We start from the raw sequence: 25,177 nt of genomic DNA on the forward strand, positions 1-25,177 counted from the left end.
CAAGGGTTCTCAACAACGTCTAAGTTATTTTATTTTCAGACTTTTCTCAGCTATAATGTGTATCGCGTTCTTTTGGATGGTTTTGAAAAACGTTCTGTCTCGATGTTTAAAAAAAAAAAAAAAAAAAAAAACAGCGTGAAATAAAAGTTATTTGCGGTAATAACATGTACAGTAAATTATCTTAAAAAATAGATTTAAAAAATACGTCTTTATCATTTGGCCCATTACTTTGGTAATGATTATTGCAATTCAAATCCATTACTCGTTACTCTGTCAATGGTTAGTGCAATTTAAATCAATTACTCATTACTTTAGTAACGGTTAATCCAATTCGAATGAATTAATCAATACTTTGGTAATTACCAATTGTGTTATCGTCTTTAGTCAATTGTTCAAGTAATTACAAATCCTAGTTTCGACGAATTACCCATTATTCTGGTAATGGATAATGCATTATCTTTGCTATCCTAATCGAGAATGAAGCCATTATTTCAAGTATTACCCAGCCTCGTGTTTTGGGCTCTGATGTTCCAAAATTGCGACACAAGTATAAAAAAATCCGCCCCGCTCTGCAGATTGTGTTCTACGCGAATGAATTTGTTCGGTTCATTTAAACGAATGAAATATTGATGCGCCGTAAATTGCAGGTCGAATAACCTAACTGGTTGAAAAAGGGGAAAATTAGAATCGTCGGAAAAATCGTTGACTTCGTGAACAGAGAAAAATTTTCACCTTTGCTTCGTCGCTGCAATAGGAAAACGTTAAATGGTGCCTGGAAGCTCCGGCAATGCCCTGCGGCGATTCCGGAGAACAAATTTGAGGCAGATAAAGGGGCACGGAATAAAAACCGCGAAGGTCGTCAGGTGCTTCTTTTCAGTCCATTAAGCCTCGAACCTTTCATCGGCGGTTTGACTCCGGACTGACTGCAGATCAAAGTGAATCCGCGCACCTATTTCGTTCTAACTTTCAACTGCGAAACGACGATTAAATAATAAAAGCTAAGCTGACCGCTGCGATAGCCAGGAACGAAAACCGGCCAGCTCTTATCAATCGATATCGTACTTCGGAACACGGAGAAAAATAATTTAGAACTCGTTTATCAACCTTTCGAGCGTGCTTGCAGCAGCGCTTTGCTTCGGTTGTGAATTCAATCAAGATTCGATTACACGTGCTCATCGACGTCCACGTAAAACTAGTCGAGCAATAACCGCGTTATTTCTGTTAAGCACATAATATCTTTCGCCTGTACAGATTCTGACTTTCCAGCGTCGATATGCGAGTGTTTACCTCAACGTCAGAAATTGTTTTTCCCGATCACGAATATCGGAGAGCGGATGAATTTATACGCTTCACCGGAAATTGTTTGCCGAAACTATGAAAAATTTATATACGAATTTATTCGGTACATGAATCTTCGAAAGTTTCTCAATTTTTCTAAAAAATCACTAATTGTTCAGGATATCCAGTAAAACAGTTATTGCAAATTTCTGTTGAACGAATCTTATCTGTCATTCCGGTTGTAATAATAATATTTTTCTGTGCAGGGTCGAGATTTTTTCATCCTCATTTCAGATAAATTTATTTTTACACTTTCCTAATAATTTTGACTTTCTCTCAGAAATTCATTCCAATTTTTTTATAATCCTGTACCGTCAGAAAATACGCAGAAACAGAAGGAATCGGTTTTTTTTTCAAATTTGTTACGTAAATTAAAGATTCGAATAAATATGAACTTTCTTTAGAAATTGGTTCACAAATAGTCAGGTAGACAAAAACTTGGATTTTTTTTTTTTTCAGAATTTGAATCGTCCCGAAATTCTTTCCAATTTCATCCTAAACACAACTAAATCCGAAACAATGAAAAGAATCTAAGTTCATCTTAGAAATTTTCTAGAATTTCTTGAAAAGGCTACACAACAAACACTACCAAAATAATTCATACTCATCCGGAACTGATGTGCAAAATTTTTCGCAAAATAGTCTACAAAAAAAAAAAACAAAATAAAAAAATGGTGAGAAATTCGTGAGAGTCTTTTTCATCAGGATAATCGTGGAATCGTGGTATAACTATTTATTTCAATCTCTACACGGTTCATTTTCTTCTTTTCTTATTTTCTCGTCGTGTCGTCCGAACATTATTCTGATTACTTCTGAAGCTGTTCTCACCTCTCTTGGCATTTAGATCTTGTCACAGCTCTAGGACGAAGTGTATTTGCCGTTGTGTCGGTTTTCCAAAACATTTTTGCTGATGAAACGCGTCAAGAATTGTCGACGCGGATATCGCTTTTAAGAATCTTGCGGGACGATGCATTACTTACAACTCTGAGTTAAAAAAGAAGTTGAAAATATTTAACGAGCTTTACACGTCCGTAAAAAAATTATCCTGGTTTACGAATATAAAATACCTTATAAATACTTAACGTACGACAATCTCGCAATGAAACTAGTAAACCGTATAGATTTTTGGTGAACGAAGGTCCTTAACACCAACGAATAGCAACCTCTGCAACTCCTGCGATACGAATGATTAATCAGTTTTGAAATTGCGGTAGATCGACGAAGCGAGAGCTGGCATTTAGCTCAAGAAATTAGCCATTTCCCCAACCTCAACAGCGAGTCAAAAGCACACATGCATATCAGCCGGTGGCGCATCGATCGGCGAGTAAATTCAGCAAAGTCGTTGATCAGTTCACCCTCGCAAACTAATCAATAACTTCTAGCTGATATTAAAGATTCCAAATTTTGCGTCAAGTTGTGCACAATGGGGAAAAAATGTCGTAAAATAATATTATACGTTGTTCGTAGTTTCGTTTCTTCTTCTTTCTGCCACTTGTAAAATCAACCCCCTCGTTTCTGATTTTTCGAATATTTTTCCTTACTTTTAACTGGATTCGTTTTGTAGTTATAAATATGAAAATCCAAGTTCAAGCGTCAAGTTAGCCTTCCCGTATAGAATTTAAAAAAAAATTCATTTCAAATTATCTGGTAGTAATTAATGAAATGGGAAAATTGATTGATTTAAAAAAAAAAAAAAAAAAAAAAACTATGGCCGTAAGGATAGTAAAACTTACTAGATCTTCCGCTTACTTAAGAAAATACATTTTTTCCTCATGATAAACGATGAAAACAGTAAACAACTAGAAATTTTTCTCGGTGCGCAAAACTGTCAAAGTAAACCGCGTTAAAAGGAACGAAGAGATCGAGATTATTGAACGATAATTCTGATAAAAGGTATTTAAAAAATTTGAATTTGAGTTATCAGTTCATCGGGGAAAATATTTCCCAGTTGATATTCAAACGCTCTGCTTAACATGTACGTCATGAACACGTGTCAGTTGTAAGCCTCCGAAAAGCAGCTTCACAGAACTTCGAGTTTCAATTGGCACCCAGGAACCGTGACTTAGTCAACACTCATCGTCTGCCGAAGGTGCAGTTCGAACTGCCAACCTTATTGCAGAGACTAGGTAGTAGGTAGATAGGTAGGTGTGTATTGAACATCCATACATAAGCACTTCGTGCAACGCGTGCTAACAGCCTGAAAACAGAAGTCAGAGCTGTTAGAACCAGCTGACTAACTTTCCCGCGAATTTTACAATCGTACCAACCGATCGACCGCACAGTTTCGAACGTTGCGTGTATCATCGGACGCCCTTTTCCATCCCGATTCGCCAGCAACTTTCCCAACTTCCGATCATTATACATCGCTTATGCAGCGAAGCTTCCTGCACACCTGGAGAAAAATAAATTTGCACATGCAACGGCAGATGTTTGAATCGAGTTGCCACGGCATATTGCAGCCAAGTTTACTCCCTAGGGTAAACCTTCACTTCACAGGTTGTCCACGCTCTAGTCGCACCACTGGGAGCGCAGTTCAGGTGATTGCGAATTGCGCTCGAGTTTCTCGTCTACTACTCTGTCGGGGAGTAATGAGTAAGTGGTGGTAAGAATGCGGTTTCCTCGTTCGTGATCAAGCAGGAACAGCTGGGTGAGCCAAGTTTCACCTTCAAGTGTCTTATTTGAAAACTTGTGATATTCTATTACCGCAACGACGGAAATAAATGTTGAAAAGGAAATTGACTAGCAAGAGCGATAGCATTGATCATAATAATAGCAAGCAATGGAAATTTGTTTACTTTTTTATCTCGAGAGTGCGCTGCGAAGAAACTGTTTTACCGACAAACGTGGGGGAAAACTAAAAAGTTTTACTAGCCTTTAGTTACTTCATCACCCAGCTCGATTCAGGTGGTAATGTTTTGCAATAGGTTCTCTCGAATAAGGGTCCTATACTAAAGCATCGAGTGTCGACACATTGAGTGGGAGTAGTAATAATATTTATCGTTGAATCTTCAAGATGTTAGCACAACACGAGTTCGCGAACAGTATAAATGTAATTTACGTACTGAGTTAATTACTTCGTTCATATCATATTCACATATTTGCTTAGCTATTTTTCGTAATCTTCGAAGTCTTCTTTTTCTACGATTGTAAATATGAAGTTGACCAATTTTCCTGCGCTAAGTTCGCTTAGGTTATGCGGAAGGTCAAGAAAGTAATTTTCCATTCCGCTCCTCAAGGTTTTTGGTAATAGTTTACACCTGTAATTGTGATCTAGTATCTAACAAATCGGGAGTTTGATGGTTTAGCTATGTTTTAGGATATGCTGAATTAAAATCCAGTAACAGAATTCCTCCATCACCCCCATATTTTCAGTTATATATATATATAACTATATATATATATATATATATATATATAGGGTATATATATATAGGGTATTCCACTCTAACTTGCGCATCGAAAAATCTTGCAATATGTGCTCAAGTACTCAAAATCTGGGAATGATGGAGCAATTCCGCCACCAGATTCGGATTCACCGTGTCCAAATCATAAAGTCACAGTGTTCTGATCCGCCGGATAAGGCACTTTTTTTTGTACCTCTGTTATCATCGTAGTTATGAAATTTATGTCTCTCAACTTGGGTTAGAAATGTTGGATTATCCTCTTTGGAGTGTTGAGATTGAATCCAATAAATTTCAGTAATTTTGTCGAATACCTTTCGCATCCACAAGCACATTTCAACCGAGCCACGAACCTCTAATACGTTCAATTTCGTTCTCCTGTTATCTCTTCGCTTGACCTTCGATTCGGGCTGTACAGGTTCGTTCATGGTCGCGGAACTTCTGCAACAGTGCGACAAACGGTGAATCTCAGTATCGAGAATTGCTTTTACGACGCGATAGCCATTGCTTCGTAGATTTTGATAGAAATCAAACTTGACGATTCCCGCGTACCTCTGCAATAGTTTGGTTTCTGTGTCGTATTTCGTGTTTGTTTGTGTTTGTTCAAGATGCAGACTGGGGTAGCAGGCAAACAGAGACTTATCGAGGGAGATAGGGAGAGCGAGTTAAGCCATTGAGTAAACACGAGGCGACGAAAGAAGATCGAAACGAGCTGCGGGGGCGAAAGGATACGGTTATCCGGATTCCGGCACTTCAACCCAACTCAGATACTCGGAATGTCGATACGTGAGTTCGGGTCAATTGCAGTCAATCGACGCGATGTTGTCCGGCAACAACTCTGGGGAAATTTGTTTTTCCGAATCTTTCGGCATTCTCTACGAATATACTCGGAATTTGTATTTACCGACAGTTTTTCAACAACTTCAAGGATTTTTGTTACAATATACACAACTTCTGTATTGTATATGCGTCAAATTAATTCCAGAATATCGATGAAAAAACTTATTCTGTTATTTATTGAAAATATTCATTCACAGATGCGTTCGGATTTTTTTCATCGCCATTTCGGAAAGATTAATTTCAACTTTTTACCAACAATGTATACTTTTCGTCCGAAATTTATCCCAGTAATTTCTGTAACGCGGTCAGACTATTGGAAAATATTTAGAAACACCGGATCACAGATTTATTCGTACTCGTGTTAGAAAATGATGTTTTTAATCACCGACTCGACTCGGTCGGAAATTTTATTGTTAGTCGGAAAGACGAAAACGTGGAGTCTTATTAGATTTTCAATAGAAAATCGATGTCGCATACTTGACGCACCGTCTTTTCCAAACTCATTTTTTAAACCAGTCCTCACTTGACGGGCGTAAATAACACAAAAACAAGTAAAACACGTAGCATCCGGTATAAACTAAGCCGTTAAACAAGGCTGTAAAATACACAGCGCACACACGCTTCGTAGCTACGCGTAAAATACATAATAAAAGTGTATAGAATCTAATGCGAGCAACCTGTACAGATTTGATAGGCAGTCAAGGACAGTAATAGTTTTGTGCAAGAGGGATTAATTAGCGTCGAATTATTTAATCATGAAACTCACATTGTGGGCATAGACATGACAGAATATGTTTCAACCTTTCCAAGATGCTTTATATATACACGCCGAACAATGTTTTGGTGAATAAACAACAGAAAACTTACGTGGATTGCAATATTAATTTTACTCTCTCCTTGTATCTAGAATTTTCTCAAGACTCTTTCACATTGTTCAATTTTTAGCTTCTGCGGATAAAAACTCTAGGATAGCCTTGTTCGAGTTCTTTGAACTGACCGCAGTGTGTTATTTTTCACTAGGATAAATCTGACGTGAACGAAATTCTGTTCAAACTTCGCTTGTCCTTGCAAAATTGTTATTTTTCACGTACAGAAAAATCTGAAACACTACTGTGACTGTTTGTTACGAAACTCATAACCGTAAATATTCAAAAAAGGATGGCAAAAAAAAAAACAGAGGTACAAAAAAAAATGTCTTGCAAACTGTCAGTCTTAATGATTTTGTATATTTTTGTTGGCTTTGCATGAAACTCCCCGTTGTTTAATCGCAGTTTTATAATGTTCACCGAACGATATTTTATACAATAATTAATATCTCGGGCTGAACATGAGTTCCTTCCTCTACGCACATTTAATAAACTTGGCGTAAAGTTTTCATGCTTACGATCAACGGATTAACCAACGGGGATTAATTCCAGTGTCCAAAGTTATTTTACTTGAATTCAGGCGTTCCGGTTTAACGATGCGTATATCGACGTAACTAATCTTCAGGATCCCAGACGGATTCCAAGTCCATCACGTTTCATTTCAACACCTTTCATAATAATTTTCATAATTCAATAATTTCTGCGGTAAGTGACTTTACGTGCTTTAATCACTCGAGATGAATTCATATCTCGTTCCGTGTATCGCAGATGTTTGAATGCTTCTGTAAACCTGAGGAATAACGAGCTGAGGGTAATAATTCACACTGCGTTATCATCATCCTTAACTGTTTGCGTCAAAATTAGAAAGAATAAATAAACAAGAATAATAATAATAATAAGAAGAAGAAGAAAAAGCAGGACAAGTCGAGGATTATAACACAAAATATTACAACGCTGAATTTTAGCGGGTGAAAATTAAACCGAATAATAAAGTCGAGAACTCGACGAGTTAGTCATTCTGAAAAATATTGTATATATATATTATATACACACGTTTCACGCTTTCGGCGCGGAGAAATTCCTTTACAGTCTTGAGGGATTTGCGAATGAAGTAAATTGTGAAAATTCGTGACCGAAACAGAAGCAGGGTTTTTCCAACTAATTTCAGAATAGCATTGTAGAACCAAGTCCCGAGTCAGTAAAATTTCATCAACTTTTTCTGCACGTTTTAATCTTAGCACCTAACGTCAAATCGTGTCTTTTTCAATTAGCAAGGCCTTGGAGTGCTTGCAGAATTCTACTTGACGATATCATTCTAAATTCCAGTAAATAACTTGACGAGAAATGGAAAGACGAAAAAAAAGAAAGTACTCAATATCGAAATAAATTCTGAACGTTTATAGATTCGAAGCGGCCGTTCGTGGGAGCTTCTCTGAAGATTTCTTCAATCCCGCTTCAGCGGAAACACTTCTCGTCTTGCTCGATCAGCAATATTCGTAACCATACCGGATTTTAGCGATGTAATTCACCGGAAGCAACAAATTAAAATAACCCGTTTTAGATTGAACTTTCAATTTCTGAAATCAGTTAATCTCGATCACAATGTTAAAGTTTTGTCCCTTAAACGCATTTTCATATCTTATATTATACTGTTTAAATTTCGTTTCGTCATTCTTGTAAGGCGAATATATTGCGGAAAACTCGCTTGATCTTTTTTGCACTCGAAGAAAAAACTTTTGAGACGATGTTTTTTTTTTTTTTGGCTTTTTTTTGGCTTCGAAGTCGTGTGTCAAAATTTTTAGTATATTGCTTAAACTTTATTGATGTTAATGGAAATATTTGCACAAATAACGACGATGAGTTTTGCAAAAATGCAAAAAAATTGTTTGCAACGAATTAATTTTTCTCACTGCCGTGAAAATAATTCTTGACTGTTCTTCTTCCGAAGGTCTCTTTTTTACGCAGCCAATCAAGCCACAGATTTTCGGTTTTATTCGCGATGCTCAACGTGTTTAATCTCGGATACCTTTGCCCTTGACTAAATTTCATCATCGCTGCGTTAACCGCTCGCGAAATGATCATTACCCGCGAAACGTCTTTTCCCTCCAATTATTCGTTATTACAGTACGTCGCGTACAATATTCACCTGCCTGTCTCACGTGATTTCGAACAACAGGATTTTTCCATCCTTTAATGTAACTTCATTCCTGCGTTAATAAAAAATCTGTCATATTCATATAAGAAAAAGAAATTAATGCTGATTTTTTAAGCCTGCCAATGTGTACAATTCTAAGCTTTGCATAAAATTTTGAAATATCTATTATGTTTAATTATTCACTGTACATAATTCGAAAAAGCGAAAAAACATTTTTTCCATGAAACCTTATCAATAGTTCAAAATTTTATATCAATTAAAGAAGTCTGAAGTTCCACTAATCATACCATATCATGCAAACATTGAAAATTTTTTGAAAAATTTATTCCCACTGAAAATTGACAAACCGTTATTATTTGGCAAGATCATTTCATCTACATTTTCTTAATTAACGAATAAGAGTGCAAATTACTGGAAACTCTCAAACTTTCATTGAAACAAAATATACGTCCAAAATGTGTTTGTTATCCGTTGATATAGCCTAATTTTTTCATTGGCCGAAATTAAAGAAAAATCTATAAAACTTTCGAAAAAGATGATCACAATACGTTCGAAGTGGATAGGAAAAGTTAGTTCTGGATACAGTGTCGGTAAATGTCGGTAAGTGTCGGTAAGTGTCGATAAGGGAATCTGTATCCAGAATCGGCCTTCAGCTTCTATATCTACCGTTCGACAATCGTTTACCTAACAGCAGCAGTCAAATTTCATCAACTCACTCGTCTTTTTCCGGAGGGTTCGATTTTAAGCTAAAATGTTTGTCCGAACGAAATTATACATATCGGGGGACGCGAACGAGAGTTTGAAATGCATTTTCGGGGTAAAGCCGCTCTCTGCAGACATTTTATTTGCATACAGCGGGCGGGTGTAACGTGAATACGTGTACACACTCGGAGTTGGCTTATTTGGGAAGTAATTATCCACTTCGAGCCTGCGATTTAAATGGTAATTTGACTCGGTACTGCGAGTGGCAGCGCGGGGATTCCCGGGTCAAGATTCAGAGGGTCAAACAGCGAAGAGAGAACGTCTCGGGATAAGGGCATAGAATAAAGATATCGCAAGCAGGCGAGAATTAGGCGGTGTCAGATTTCACTGGCTCGAAAGACAATTCCGAGAGAGATGAAGAAAGAATAAGAAAGCTTCGCTCTTTCTCTGCCTTGAATACAATTTTCAAAAATTTTCATTTCTTCAAAGATATTCCTCCGATATGTACGATATACTCTTTCGGACAGCGGTGAGAAAATTTGTTCGTGTTATTTTGGTTGAAGTTCGAATTATTCTGTTAATACAGAGATTTTTTTGAATACTATATATATTCGTATTTTCTCAGAAAGTTAATTTTCTATTGACAGTCTGACGAGTTCGTATATTTCAGTTTCTAACTATTTCTGGCTACGTTGGACTCTTCGGGTATAAATCCAACGAATTTCTGTGAACAACTCTGATTCTTTCCAAACTTCTTTTTCCGTTGGAAATCTGATAAATTACTTCGAAGTTCCGGTTTCCTGACTATATCTGACAAAGTCCAACAAGTACTGCGAGAAAAATCATACTTTTCAGAACTTTAAGAAATCCTAGTTTTGTAGACGTTGCTGAGTATTTTCTGACGGCAAAGCGTTGAAAAATGCTTGAATAGTTTTTTCATAGTAATTGAAAATATTGAGACAACACTAGAAATTAACTTTCCTGCAATGGGACTGAATAAATCTGTAAACGTGTAGAAAATTGAAATTTTTTTTAATATTTACAAGAAATATGAAAGGTTTTTTTGGTTCTGTTTTTTTTTTTTTTTTTGTCAAATTTAATCGACTTCATAGGAATTAATATACGTATTACCTACTTCTGAGAACGTCTCATAAATTATTACAATTTCTTTAAAATTTGTCGATAAAAACTCAGATACAGATCGGAACTCACATTCCGAACGAATACGCCAAAGTTTCTGGAACTATCGGAAACTAATTTTCGCGAGAACAGCAGCCCGTAACTTGCCGGCCTCAATGCGACCCGAAAACTCTTTCGGGCACACTTTTATGCTCTACTTCAAAGGATTTGAACGCCTCTGTGTCCAACGAACACGCACGTGCATGTGTATATAATATTCGTTGGAATAAGATCGCCTCGCCAGAAAAATATCGCGGTCCGAGAGCTTCCGAGCCGGGTTTCAATTTTAGCTTATAGACTGAATTTATAGTGTCTGCAACGATAGGATCAAATTGACGGCGAAACTATTCTGCTTCGACATACTATACTGCATGTTACGTGTGAATCTTTTATCCTTTCCTTAATCCGCTTGAATTTCACAATTCAATTTCATCAAAATATAGCGTAGAAAGGACTCGGAATTCGTTCAGACTCTCGCCGCCTGAAATCTTATCTGCGGCTTCCGGTAAAGTTGTCTTCTATAAAAAATAGAAAAAAGGATATTGCTAATTTTGTCGCAGTCTCTGGTTAACTGAAATTCATCTTATTATTATTATTTATTGCACGTCTTCTACTTCGTGCATAGATTTTATAGTAAATATCTGTAGTACTTTATTTCTCTGTAAATAATGGAAAATTTCAAAAATAAAGCCTCGAAGAGAAATTCGAAAAATTTTGAAGCTCTCGTTCAGAACTCCCAAACGCTTATTTTTTTATTTCAATCTTCTTTATTGCAAGCGTTAATCTTTTATTCCATTCCTTTTACTCGCCGCTTTATAACGACTGTAAGCCGCAAGCCTGAGTTTCGAATCGATACGTTAATTATACAATTAGTTGGCGGCGCGCCGCACGCAATACACGGTCCTGAATTCTGACGGGTGAAGTTATTATCGGGCAACAATTCGTTGATCGAGCATCTCCTCGAGCCATAGCATAATGATAAGTGATCTCCCTGAGAGAAAGGCGGGACAAGTTGTTGAAAATGATATTTTTCGATATCAATCAGCTGTAACTATAGACATAGTAATACAAATTTTAATATTCGATTAAGGAATTCACTAAATAAACAAAGAAATAAGCATTTTTAGAAACAGTGAAAGAATTTTTCACCATAATTACATTAACTCGAAGTTCCGATGTAAGAATTTTACGATATTAAATCACTTACCATATTATCCCGCACAAGTAAGAACCGAAAACATTTCGTTTTTTACTTTTTACACATTCAAGAAAATATCTGTCAAAATTCTAGTTAATTCAACTACGCAACATTCAATTGGGCAAAGTTATTTCAGAAAAGAGCTGAAGCAGAATACATGTTGCGTTAAAATCATAAATAAAGAAATGAATGAGTGAATGTACTCGTACGTTAATTTATTACGTAGAAACCTGGGGAAAAATATGGTACGGCAAAAGAAAACATCTGACGTGGCACGATATAACTTGTAGCTGTAGGGTTAAGGTTCTTGAGCTTTTTCTTACTCCAACCACGTGCAGTCGGAGGAATTAGAAAAATAACGAGCGTCGAGATAAACCGTCATACATATACGGGGTGTTCCAGTCCAAGAAAAATTTCATTTGTTACGGTTACTAGAAAGTTTAAGGAAAGTCAGTATCGCTACAACAAGGATTTTATATATTGTTGGTATTACGGGAAAATGTGTTACAAGTAGCTAGTTAGGGTAATAAAAGTAGTCAGTATTATGTATTCTAATAATTGCAACATTGAATCTGTTTGTTGATTTAACTACAGTCTTTTAGCTCATACTGGCAACAGCTGCAAAACTCATTTTCATATTGGGGCCGTCCATTAATCACGTGATCTTTTTGTAAGCATTTTTCAACCCCCCCGCCCCCTTGGTGATACGTGGTGAGGTTTAAGACTACCCCCCTACCCCCCACCCAAACTCACGTGTATTTTTAGTATCTAAAAAAAATCTAAAATTTTTCAGAATATCTTAGAATATTATCCTAAGTACAGATATAAAATATAATCTTATCTTATTCTGATATTAAGGACCGCGATAAAAATGTCTAGATAAAAAGGATAATAATGAAAAAATAAATACACGTGATATCTTATTACACCCCCCCCCCCCCCCTTGTGACATTTCGTGATTTTTGTCACCCCCCCCCCCCCCCCCTTTCAAGCCTCACGTGATTGATGGACGGTCCCATTTAACCCTGAAACGTATATTTTGGTGTTCGTAAAAAATGGAAATAATTAAAGACTACACCACAACTACATAAAGTTTACCTCGGTGTACTCAAGTTTTAAAGTGGACTATCAAACACCTCTAAAAGACCAATAAAAATAAAATAGTAATGTTTGTGAGTGCAGGAACCGATTTTTTTTTTTTTTGTTTTGTACGGCGTAGCAATTGAGATAAAACTTAAATAGTCTTTCCAGATTTTTCCGAATATCCACGTCTAAGTGGTGATATTTTCAATTCTTGTTTCTTGAGGAGTTTCGTTTGTTGAAAAGTTGTAAGTAAGTAAGTGCTAAATTGTCGAATCTCGGTAAGTTAACTCTCTGAAGAAAAATGATGAAAAATTTCTCAAAAACTCAATCATCGAGAAAAACTTGTTCCAAATGTTAGAAATCTTTTGAACTGCTTTTTGGACATTTTCAATTTATTTTTTAATTACGCAGAATTATTTCAAGTGCCTCTGATTCGCGTTAGGTGGCACATTAATATTAAATAAAATGAAAATGAAATCATATTTCAGACTATTGCAACGATAACAAAGAATCTTACGATAATAGTTTAATTTTCTTTTTTCCCTTACTTTCGTCGTAAATCATCATGCTGAGAACAATTTCTACCGCTGTAACTTGTGAAACTGGTTTGAAACCTTTTCCGGGATAATTTCGTCATTTATAACCTTCATTCCATTCCTTTTTTCCAATGAGACTACAAAACTCAATGAAATCCTACATCACTGGATCCATTTTTTCAGTTTTCGTGACTTTTCTGCTTCCTAGTTTAAAAAAATTTTTTTTTTTTTTTTTCCGGTACTTTTGTCATAAATCATCACACTGAGAGTAATTTCTACCACTAAAGGTTGTGAAACTGGTTTAAAACTTTTTCCGGAATAATTTCGTCATTTATAACCTTCATTCCTTTCCTTTTTTCCAATGAGACTACAAAACGCAATGAAATCCTACATCACTGGATCCATTTTTTTAGTTTTCGTGACTTTTCTTGTTCCTAGTTTCCTTTATAGTGATAACTAAAATCCACCAGATAGCGCACAAGCTCCGTGAAATCTCGAATGGCATTTGTTTATGTTGCGTAGCCATAGCAACGCTGCCGACGAAGCTAACAAGAAACAAATGCGGAGCACAGTAACACGGCAAAAACTCATTGCAAACGCGATACGTTGTAAATCCATCCATCCTTACCCCGTCGATATCCATTTCTGTGACGAAGAATGAAAACTGTCAATCGTTTTCATTTTCTCAGGATTAACTGAGTGCTGTAATCAGTCTTTATCGACTGAGTTATCACTTGTTTACACTGTTATCAAGGTCTCCGCATCAGTAATTTCCATGAAACGTATTCCTGCAATAAGTGATAATTAAATTACAGGAATACATTTCTTGGCGTTACTGTAGCGTATGACGAAACTTTATTTGGATATTTATTTTCGGCATTGCATGTCGAATCGCGCTGATTGCCCGTAAAGATTGACGATAGCTGCCGCTTGACCCTTTAATTCACGCTGGAACGTTCAACTTCCCACCTTTTTTTTTTTTTTTGCAGCTTTTTTTATTTATTAAACTACCTTTTCGGTAACAACTGCCGAATTTTTTGGTTCCACGTTGTCTCTGAAATATTTTTGAGTCCAAAAAAAAAAAAAAAAAAAAAATATCCAATTATGTATATTTATTTATTGCAAAAATAGCGCACGTAAACAAATGGCTGAGACTCGTACTTTTACACAATAAATAGCGTTTTCTGCTAATCTAACACGAAAATCCGATAGCCAATTTTTACACAAATTCAATACACACCAAAACATTGTATAGAATCTTTTCAAGATTTTTCTTGTTATTTTTGTTTGTCCGCCATTTTGAATTTACAAATTTCGAGTTCAGATTCGTAATCAGTAAGTGAAATTGTTTTCTGTGGTGACGCGTTATTTTAAATCTCGCAGGTTTCGAGCAGCGATGCATTTTTCAAAACACGAATCACTGTACGAATAGTTAAATAACCTTAAAAAAAAAAACTCCATGAAAAATCTCAACGACTTAAATTCAAGCTTAATCTCGCCGCTTACGGAGTCCCCATAGAAAAAAGTTATTATTCCTCTTTTCCCAAAAATTACACTCAACTTTACAAAGGTATGAAAATTGTGAAAAAAAAATGTGTTCTACATCATCTTGTTGGTGCAAAAAAAAAAAAAACGTCGTACAGAATTTTGAAGTAAGCTTAAAGAAGCTTCTTTCAATTTCAAATACAGCCTGAATCATTCATTCGCACTTTTTTTGACCGAGTTCACTAAATTTTTTTCCAAGTCGAAAATTCTAAGAGTAATCTCGAACTTTTGGGCGGTGGTACTGTTTTAATTTCATAGCTGGTCACAGTCCTCATCGTTTCCCAAAGTTGGTAAATATTTCCTTACTCGAGAGAAGTAAACTAGCGAAGACACATTTTCCTCGTTTCGTTCGTAAATCAGGAAGGTGTGTCGACTATCTTTTAAATTACAATCATTTTTCCAAGCTGTAAATTCATTCCATAATAACAGAATAACTGTGAGCTAATATTTGACACCGTTACCAAACGCTCAACCTGCATGCGGTTAATATTCTCGTTGATATTAATTTTGCGAAATTCATCCTTTCTCATTAGGTCGAGATGAGGGAATATTGCAACAATGGCTTTGGCACCGCTATAAATCAACTCAAATGCTTCATTTATAGTGCGTGAATAACAAGTGAGGCACACGATCGCTAAGTTGTTAGGGTTTCTATTGCAAACATGCTTAATCCCTCGAACAATAAATTTTGCTCCCTCTTTCAATTACACTAATGTTCGTTACGCCTGAAAAATATTCTGAAAAATTTTAAGGTATCTAGTTTTAGAAATCTTTTCGAATGTATCATGTTTTCGAACTGGCATGAGAACAATTCTGTTTCACTCCTGGTAAAGTTTTATTTACACAGATAATGTTTGCGAATTTTTGTAGGTAATTTCTTAAAACAACTGATATTTTTTTGGAAACTTCATTTTTCGTTGAAAGTCTGAAAACCTCTCTGTTTTCGTCATTCCGAATATTTTCAAGCAAGTCAAGTTGTCGGTAAAAATTAGACGAACTTCTAGAGAAAACTCGTATCTTTTCAGAACTTTATTTTTCGTCGTAAATCTAAAAAGATTCGAATTTCGTTAGTTTTGCGTAATTTCTGACGGCAATGCTTTGTAGAAATGTGAAATGGATTCTGGACAGAAATTAGAAATTTTCAGGCATCATTTCGAATCAACTATTCCGACAGGCAGGTAGTAGTTTTCATTAAACTAGAATTCGAAAAAATTTTGAAGAGGAACATTGATATTTCTGCAAAATCCCTAAAAACGATTAGAATTGGTCAGAGGTTTTGGAAAAGTTTGAGATGCTGTCAGACATTTTCAGCGAATTCGTAGAAACTAGAAAGAGTTTCAGAAAACAGTTTTTTGCTTTACTTCCAATAGGAGATAGCCGATTATTCAGCCGCATAACGGGGATCAAATTCACCCCACGTCAAACTCAGGAGCTCTACGTAAATTTCTAAGAAGCTTGAGGCTTTGAAGGAAGCAGGAAGCAGAATTAGATCCTCTGGCGACGTCGACGTCTTTGAGTTTGATGGATTGCCCGGCGTAGAAAAGAGTTCCCATAAATGTACAAGAATATATTGTGAAGATACACGAAGGCATAGAGATCATGGAGACGTATAGACGGTTGGAAACGGCACACAAACGGGGCGATAAATCGAGAATTGAAATTTCGTACACATCTTGAACGCTCGTAAATAAAGAAAGATCCTTACTCGCTCCGCTTACAAATCCGTCCCACGCGTCTCGGACGCTTTGAAATACTGTCGTGGAAATATCATAGACTTATCATAGATGAATAATCGATTCGTTTTTTCCCCTCCTCTCCGATTCGAAAATGTCCTTATGACGTCAGAGTCTGGTTTTCGGCGCCATTTTGTCACCACATAACCTAAGTTTTCGATTTTAATGGAGGAAAATCGTAATTCTTGGGGTTTCAAGTTACTCGTGACAGATGAATTGATTAAACATAGTCAATAATACACTTGTTCTGATATTCAAACGCGAAACAACGCGGTCAACGATCAGCCGTCAGCCTTATGACGTCAGAGTCTGGTTGTCGACGCCATTTTGTCACCACATAACCTAAGTTTTCGATTTTAACGGAGGAAAATCGTTATTCTTGGGGATTCAAGTTACTCGTGTCAGATAAATTAATTAAACATAGTGAATAATATATATTTGTTCTACTTTCCACACGCGAAAAAACGGGGTTAACGATCGGCCGTCAGCCCGATTGCATTAGTTTGATTTTTTCTCACCAGATGACGCGCTGCAAAGTGACAATCCCAATAATGCATTATTTATTCAATAAATTCAGTTTATCTTCGCTGGCCAGCAGCGATATGGATTTATAAACGAACGGTGTGTATTATATAATATTATACCTATATCCGACACATTGGAGGGATTAAAAGTGCTTCTTAATTAATCTGCAGGATAATCGGAAAGTTTGCGATTAAGATAATTAAAACGATATTGACTCCCGGGCACAATCTTCTTCCTACTAATAAAGAGCCATCCTTCCGGGGATTTCGAATTGATAATTTGCCGTTGCACTTTCATAATGTGCATTACGCGGTGCGTATTAAAATTATCGGGCGGTTACGATGATCGGGTCACGTGATATTATAATTACACAACGCACTCGTCTCGGTATTATCGACAAGTTTACCCCGCAACTTTAAATAAAACAATAATTACATATAATAATACATAAGGAATTGCATTTCGTGTAACTAAAATAATCTAAGTAAAATTGAACTTAAAAAAAGAAGTGAACAAACGGATCTGTATGAATGTGAAAGCTGATTGTAGCTCGACTTGTGCGTCTCAAATACTGATTCCGAGAGTTGATTCGAAAAGAGAGCGTCGAATTCGTTTGGTGGGCTTCGTTTTGTCGAGAAGACAGCGTTATATGTTACTTACCTACCGGATGCTGCGGAACCTTTATTATTATTTCTCTTCGAGTTTCTAGACGTGCACGAAATTTAATCTGGATTAGATGCGAGAGCGGACTTCGTAGCTGATATATCAATTATTGCAGCGTAACAATTCTTTTGCCAAGAGCATAGAGACAATCTTCGCGATAAAGAGAAAGAAAATTTTCAAAGTAGCGAATTTTAACTGTAACGATATCGGCAGAAGTTATACATTACCAAAACTGAAAACACTCTAATAATTTTTTGTATCTATGTTTTCGGGCGTTATATAGACAAATTTACGGAAACGGTTTTTTTCATATGACCGACTCGCGGTTTCATTCTCCTCAGGATAAAAAAAAAAAAAAAAAACATCATGTTAAATTAAAGAAATAAATGCTTGCAGCAATACTTGCGATTATTTTCTTTTCAAGCTTGCGGTAGGTACAGTAATTCAAGTTTAGAATATCTAATTCTTATTCTTTTATTTGTGCAAAATGCATGAACATTCGGTAAGATTGAAATTTGTCAATAATTGAGCAATTAACACAAAAAGCTGTTGCCTTCTCTTTTATTCCTAACTTTATAAAAAAAATTAATCCATCTTCAACGAAGGTGAAAGCTGCTGTAATTTTGATCGTCTTTCGAATCTATATTTATTTTTTGTTTTTTTTTTTCATTAATTTCATTTTCAAATTCATTAAAAATTTTTAAATGCTTTAAAAACGAAATGAACTCAATTCCGAAACGTTGTATCAACCAGACATATGCAAAGTTCGAAATCTTTAAAAAAAAAATTGACAAACATAAAGACGAAATTTCGTAATTTAAATACATTTCTGAAACGTTTTATCCTTCCGTTTTAATCACTTTTCCGTTTACTGAATCCCAGTAAAAATGAAATCAAAAAAAAAAAAAAGAAATAAAAAAATGCGCAACCTTTCAGCAGCAAAACCGCCCGTTTCGGGATGGTTAAAAAAACAGATTCAACAATATTTCGCGTCGCATCTATGACGATTTTCATCTAGCGTTCAACGCAACATATTATGGTACAGATCCTCGACTGTAGAGAAAATTTTATCCGTATTTGCAGTTCCTGCAACGATCTCTGCGTAAAGTTCCATGTGAATAAGGTTATGAATATAAAATTCTAGTTTTCTCTCGGGTTCGCTTTTTCACACAATCCCCATCCTCGCTGCCCTGGAGAGAAGATAAACGTCCCCCCTTATGCTCGCGGTTATTCAACAGTTAGTTATCTCTTTGCGGCATTTTCGAAACCGCGGAAAGTTGATTGTTAACAAATCGACACTGCAGCGTGTACATCGAGTATTTGTTAAATTATTTAATTAGCCAGCTCCGAAGATATGTGATTTAAAAATACGAAGTTATGAGTTACCGGAATTGTAAACAATAAATTAAATATCCGATGTTTCGTTTAAAATTTCTTTAAAATTGTTAAAAATCTAGCAGATTCGTTCGATTTCGCTCTACGATGACTCGTTTTATTCGGAATACCGATTTCTACAAATTGACCGAAACAGTTTGGCTTTGTCGAATATTTGATTCTACAAAATCACAAACAAACGAATGTGTCAAATTCTCGGCTGAAAAAGATGGCGATCTTCCGAATAAAATAAAATAAAATTCCTCATAAATTGAAAACTAAGAAATTTGTTACACCAGATTTTTAACAATTTAGAAGCAATTTAAAACGAAGAATTGATATTTAATGATTTCTCCTTTTTCAATTCACGTACTGTTTATTTTATTATTCTGTAAGTGATCTTCGTAGCTAACCAATGAAATAATCAGACAAATATACTTGTACAGAAATTTCCTTATCACCTTCTCAAAACTCACAGGTACAAAAAATGTCTTAAAATAAGCCGCGAAGCTTTTTTCCCGCGCCCTCGAAGCTGCGGATTTTCAAAAAATCGACAAATGACTAAAATCGAAACCGGTAGTTCAATTTAAATTCCTATAAAATTTATGGCTCACCATTTCGATGCGATCTTGAATAGCGTAAAGGGGCTTGAAAATTGCGAGGAGTTAAAAAAATCGGGTGTTCGGTTCAGCAATTTGACGGTAAAGCCCTCGTACATGTGATATTCGAACTCGAATTTGTTGGAGTCGGGATAATCAAAGGGCAGCTTTAACCATGCTCGACGAACTGTGCGTATACCTACGTACATATATATATATATATATATATACGTATATATATACATACATACATACACTACGTAGATGCGGGAAGGTGGGAAAAGAGAAAAGTTAAAAAGTTTCGAAGAGGGTCAAGCCCAGAGGCAGAAAGATAGATAAATAGAGAGGTAAAGAGAGAGAGAGAGAGAGAGAGAGACTCCGGAAGCCAGTAGCCGCGTTACGCTTCGCGTTTTGTATTTAGCCCTTGGCACACTTTAGTTTTTACAAGTTTTTCATTTCCATGCCATCCGTATAACAAGTCGCAGTAGGAAAATCATAATTAGTCGGCTGATATCAGGGAAAATTTATTTAGCTTTAGTAAGCTGGGCTGAATTAACGGCGAAAAGCTCGCCGCTGCCGCTGCTGCCGTTGCTGCTTTTCCTTTTGCTTTTGACGCGGCTGCACAGCGGCAGATTCATCTTAGAAGTAAGAGGGACCATTTTCCGTTAGGTAACAAACTGCTGCCGGTTTAATTGGCAGACGTGATGGTAATTGAATTAGGTTCCCGATGTAGAAAACACCGAAGCTTCCTTTCCACACGTACGAAACGTTCCGGACTTTACTTCTGCGCAGGTCAAAACGACGAAGCTTTCGCAAGACTTGCGACGTAAACGGATGTTCATTCATGCCCTTTGCCGCTTATCAAGGCCCACCCTTACATTGCCGGTTCGTCCGACGGAGTATCTGGTAAATATATATTTATGGTTCAAACGACGTACTAAACGCGTTTCGTGTTTTAGAGGTTAGGCTCAGTTTCTCGGTTAACTAGCATTAAGCTCATGCGGTACTCCCACCCTTACCGACCGAGCAAACTCACCCGTTTTATTATCAAATTACCTATCAAATTGACAAACGAATGTACAAAGAGTTGAAAATTTCAACTTTGCATCGTTATTTCGTAGAGGAATTCGGGAAATTTACTCATATCCCGAATATCGTCAAAAAATGTGTGCGTTTTTTTTTTTGTGTTTTTTTGTGTGCGTTTTTTTTTTTTTCTTCAAGACACACTTTACTATTCCCACATTTCTCGCGTTTCAGGGGCCAAAAAGTGCATAGCTGAGATACTTTGCGCAATTCCGGAAAGAATGAGGAGCAAAATAAACCCTCGCGAGACTTTTTTCGTCCAATATTGAAGTCGCTAGACGTAGAAATAGAAATTACGATAATTTCTTGAGAGCATCTTTTTCCTTACTAATGAAATTCAATTACCTTGTAACTAGTCACCTTGTCAAATGGATAAAAATTTCTTACCCAAAAAAAAAAAAGCAAAAAAAAGAAAAACCATTTCTTTCTCAATAAAATTAGAAGCTGTCGAATATTTGTAGTTGTTTTTATTGTTAGTTTAGTTTTTTTTTTTTGGAACGCGCTCTCTTTTATTTATTGTTTATTACTCAAAGTATTTCTTTTGCCGTATTCGATCACCAAAATGTCTTAAAGTAAATGAAAAAAATTAACATTATTGAACCAGCTGTCTGTTAATAATTTAAATATGCAATCGGCCCTCTCTCCCTGCCTCACTTCGTATTTCGCTTCCTCTTTCCTCTCTCTCTCTCTCTGTCTTCGTAGCGAAATCTGGGAAATACCGGTGACGTGAACTGACCACCTTAACGAGGATTTATAGCTCATCGTTGCATAATTTAACCGCCAGCTAGATTCCACGTCAATTAGCACAACTATTAAACCTTAATGTGCACAGCTGGGATGTAGAAGGCGATAAGCTTGTTGCTTCGATACATATTTTTTTTTTTTTTTAATTAAAAATTGAAGATCAGCATGATATTTCGTAATAATTTGTACCTTTCGTTGAAATCTTCACATCAACAAAATGAGTTCGTAATTTCTACTTTTACGTGTAAACTTGTAAATTGTGTGTATTCTTTCATTAAAAAAATGCAGGAAAGAAATTTAGGAAGAGTTTAAAAGAAAAAAAAAGAAAAAAATGACCATCACATTAATACTGTAGAAAATTAATTTGTTCAGATTTTTTCCGTATGGAATTGTAGATTATCCTCATGTTTCGTCGTATTCTGTAGTTTTCTTTGGAAAAAAAAAAAATTTACCGTCTATTTTTATATCACCCTCTTCGTAAAGAATACTCGGGATTATTTTTATCCCAGAAGATACGTAACGCCAATTCGTCGGGGTGAAAAGCTTTTGTCACCTGTACAATTCCAAGTTCTCCATTTCGAGCGAAATAGCATCTTATGTGAGCAGGTCTTGCCGTCTTACGTGGTATTCGATGTCATATGAAACCAAGGTCCGTTGTTGGTTGATAATTGCATCGATTGTTCGACCTATATTGTTTCTAGGAAACAATAAGGAGTTACGTGGTTACATCTCTCGTAAGTACCGCAGATCGAAGTAAATATGTTATCGAATGTGTTCTGGAAATTGGAAAATACGTCAGTATTATTTATTGAAGAGTGTAAAGCAGATTTGAGAGAAATTTTAAACTGTTACGGGATAAAGAATTTCATTGTTTATAAATTTAGTCCGTGGAAAAATTTTTATTTCACTTTTTTTTTTTTTTTTTATAATAATAACTGCGACTGTTGGAATAAAAAAATTCCGCGTTAATCGTACCTACGTTGATGAAAAATGACTCTGTTTTACTTTTGAATCGATTTTCGTGGATTTCTGATCAGCGAATATTTGCTTCGTTTTTTTTTTTGTTTTGAAAAATCTGAATTTTTTATACAATAACATGTTTTCCCAAATTTTATTTCTTCTGTTCACCAAAATTGATGAAGTAAAAAGTGGTTTTCAAAAACCTTTTCGAAATTCTTAATAAATTCCAAAACTTTGTACAATTTCTTTTATTTGTAAAATTGTCTAAGAATCGCGGATGAAAGATGTTAATTTTTTTTTTTTTAAGCAGCTTAGGAATGCCTTCGACCGATTTTGCCCGAAATTTGATCAGTACCAAGTTTTTCGAAGTCAAATGAACGGATCAAATTTCATTCACACTAATCCACCCGTTTTCAACTTATTGCTCCTTCAAAAAATTTTTATCCCGTCAAATATTCAGAAATAGGTTAACCAATTTTGCCAAAAATCTAACAGGTTTGAAATTTGCTAAATTCGCGTCGATCAAGACCCGGAACATAAAAATCGTTCAATCCCATCCACTCGAAAATTCATAGAGCGTTTATTCCAAACTATTAAGATATGATTCCTGAAACTAAAAAGAACATTATTTTACCTGCAAGCTTATAAAAGCTGTAAAAACTACACGACTCGCTTTTCGAGATGCTGCAACATTTTTCAAACTCAAGACAAGAACTTCAAACACGATGGACCAACTTTCTTCTCGAAATCGGCTGAGCCGCGTGACTAAATGTCAAAACGTAATTGTCTGACTGTAAAAGCGGACGGATAAATACAAACTCTGAGAATTCTATGTGGGGTAAATTTCATGTTGTAGGTATGGTGTATAGAATTGGGCGGACTGTGAAGCGGATTCGGTATTAGATAGACATACAGAATTTCCTCAGATCGTTGAGATGAGGAGTATTTTCCCTTACGACATTTCTCAGGGTAGGTATGCATGTAGATATTGCGTATAATAATACTGACAATAGAATCGGCGGGTGGTTCGGCATATTGGAACTACTCGGAACCCCATCCACGGCCAATCGTCGCCAAGCGTACTTTGCGAGGCACCTTCAGACTTCATTCGTATACCCCTAAACGCAGAAATTTACGTGGAAAAGGGGTTGGTATTTCGGAATTTGAATTCGACTTATTCCGTGTCAACTACTCGCCGTTCGATTTATTCACGCGGACAAAGACCGTCGGGTTTTCGAATAATCGCTTCTTGTCATTTGTTAAGATAAGCAGCTTTTCTGATTACATTCGATCTCTTCTCAGGGGGCGAAGTGGAAGTTACGAATTTGAAAACTCCCGAAAGCGCCTGATTCCGAATTTTTTACTGGCAAAACTTCAAGCAAAGAAGTCAAACTTTGAAGAAAACAACGAAGTTTCGGTCACTCCGAAAAGTTCTGAAGATGCAAGATTCCGAAGCTCGAAAATGAGAAAATTACAAATTCTGAAACATGGAAATTCCGAATGATCGATGATTTTCAGTTCCAATTTGATCTTTCTTTGTTTTGGATTTTCGACATATTTACGTTCGGATTCCCGGTAATTCTGATTTTCGGTTCTTCTCATTTTTTACACCAACTCGTTGAGTAAACTACGCTGCGTGATAATTATATATTAATTTTCGGAATTTTACTCCATCGAAACTTTACTTTTCGCAACTTTGCTCCATCTTGAATTGAATTTTGGAACTTTGTGCCGTCGGGTTTTCGACCGTTCGAAACTTTGTCGGTTCTTCAAAGTTTTATTTCTTTACCTCAAGTTTAGCCAGCAGGTAATCCGTAATTAGTCGCTATCGGAACTTGAAAAATTCGGAACTTTAACCCCGCTTCCTCCCCAGAAGCGTCGGTTTCCCGTATTTTAGGGAGGCTGTGACACTGCATCCACGAGTCGCATTGAAATCTCCTTGGAGCGGTTGAACGTTCCGAGAGTCGCGAGCAATCAAGAACTCTGAGAAAATTGCCACCTTATGGACGACGAAAAACCCTTTTTCAATTACCACTCGTGTTTGCCCGTTTAGCCCGGCCGTATAAAACGTGGAAAAATTTAACTCACCTCGTATTTTATACACCCTGTGAAATAATAATAACGAGGATAATGAAGCGAAGATAACGAAACCACGTCATAATTGTGTTGAAATTATGTCTGAAAGCAACGGTCTTGTTTGGATTGTCAAATTGATGTGGATTTTATCACCGTACGAATTTCGTTGAGAATATATTAAAACTTTCTTTTTTTTTTTTTTTGTTTGTAATTTTAAAACTTAAATTATAAACAATTCGACGTGTTAACGTTGCGATTGAATTAAAAATAGGTTCCGATATCGAGATATCAACACGGTTACTGCCTCGAATACGTGAAGATATTGATGAAAAAAAACAATTTGCGTAATAATTGGTTTTGCCGAGAAATTACTGTTTTCTGAAACATTGATTTTTAGCGCAATTTTTTCACTCTTTATTCCACGTAAAAAAATTCCCGTTCAATGACGTCATCGATGATTTTTTTCCACCGTTTTCCGTCGATATAATAATGCCTGTAATTTATAAAAAAAAATCAAATTCTCTTTCACAGTTTTAACCGAACAAATACCCACCAAAAAAAAAAAAAAAAAAGTGCA

The 25,177-nt window shown here is 36.0% G+C and overlaps 1 protein-coding gene across 6 annotated transcripts in view; it reads right to left on the minus strand.

Moving 5' to 3' along the window:
* The window catches only part of Tk (tachykinins), a 70,517-nt gene that overhangs the window by 35,242 nt on the left and 10,098 nt on the right, over nucleotides 1-25,177 (minus strand). The gene's annotated exons all lie outside the window — the stretch shown is intronic.

The sequence above is a fragment of the Neodiprion pinetum genome, chromosome 2 (assembly GCF_021155775.2).
Source record: "Neodiprion pinetum isolate iyNeoPine1 chromosome 2, iyNeoPine1.2, whole genome shotgun sequence".
Taxonomy (NCBI): Eukaryota; Metazoa; Arthropoda; class Insecta; order Hymenoptera; family Diprionidae; genus Neodiprion; species Neodiprion pinetum.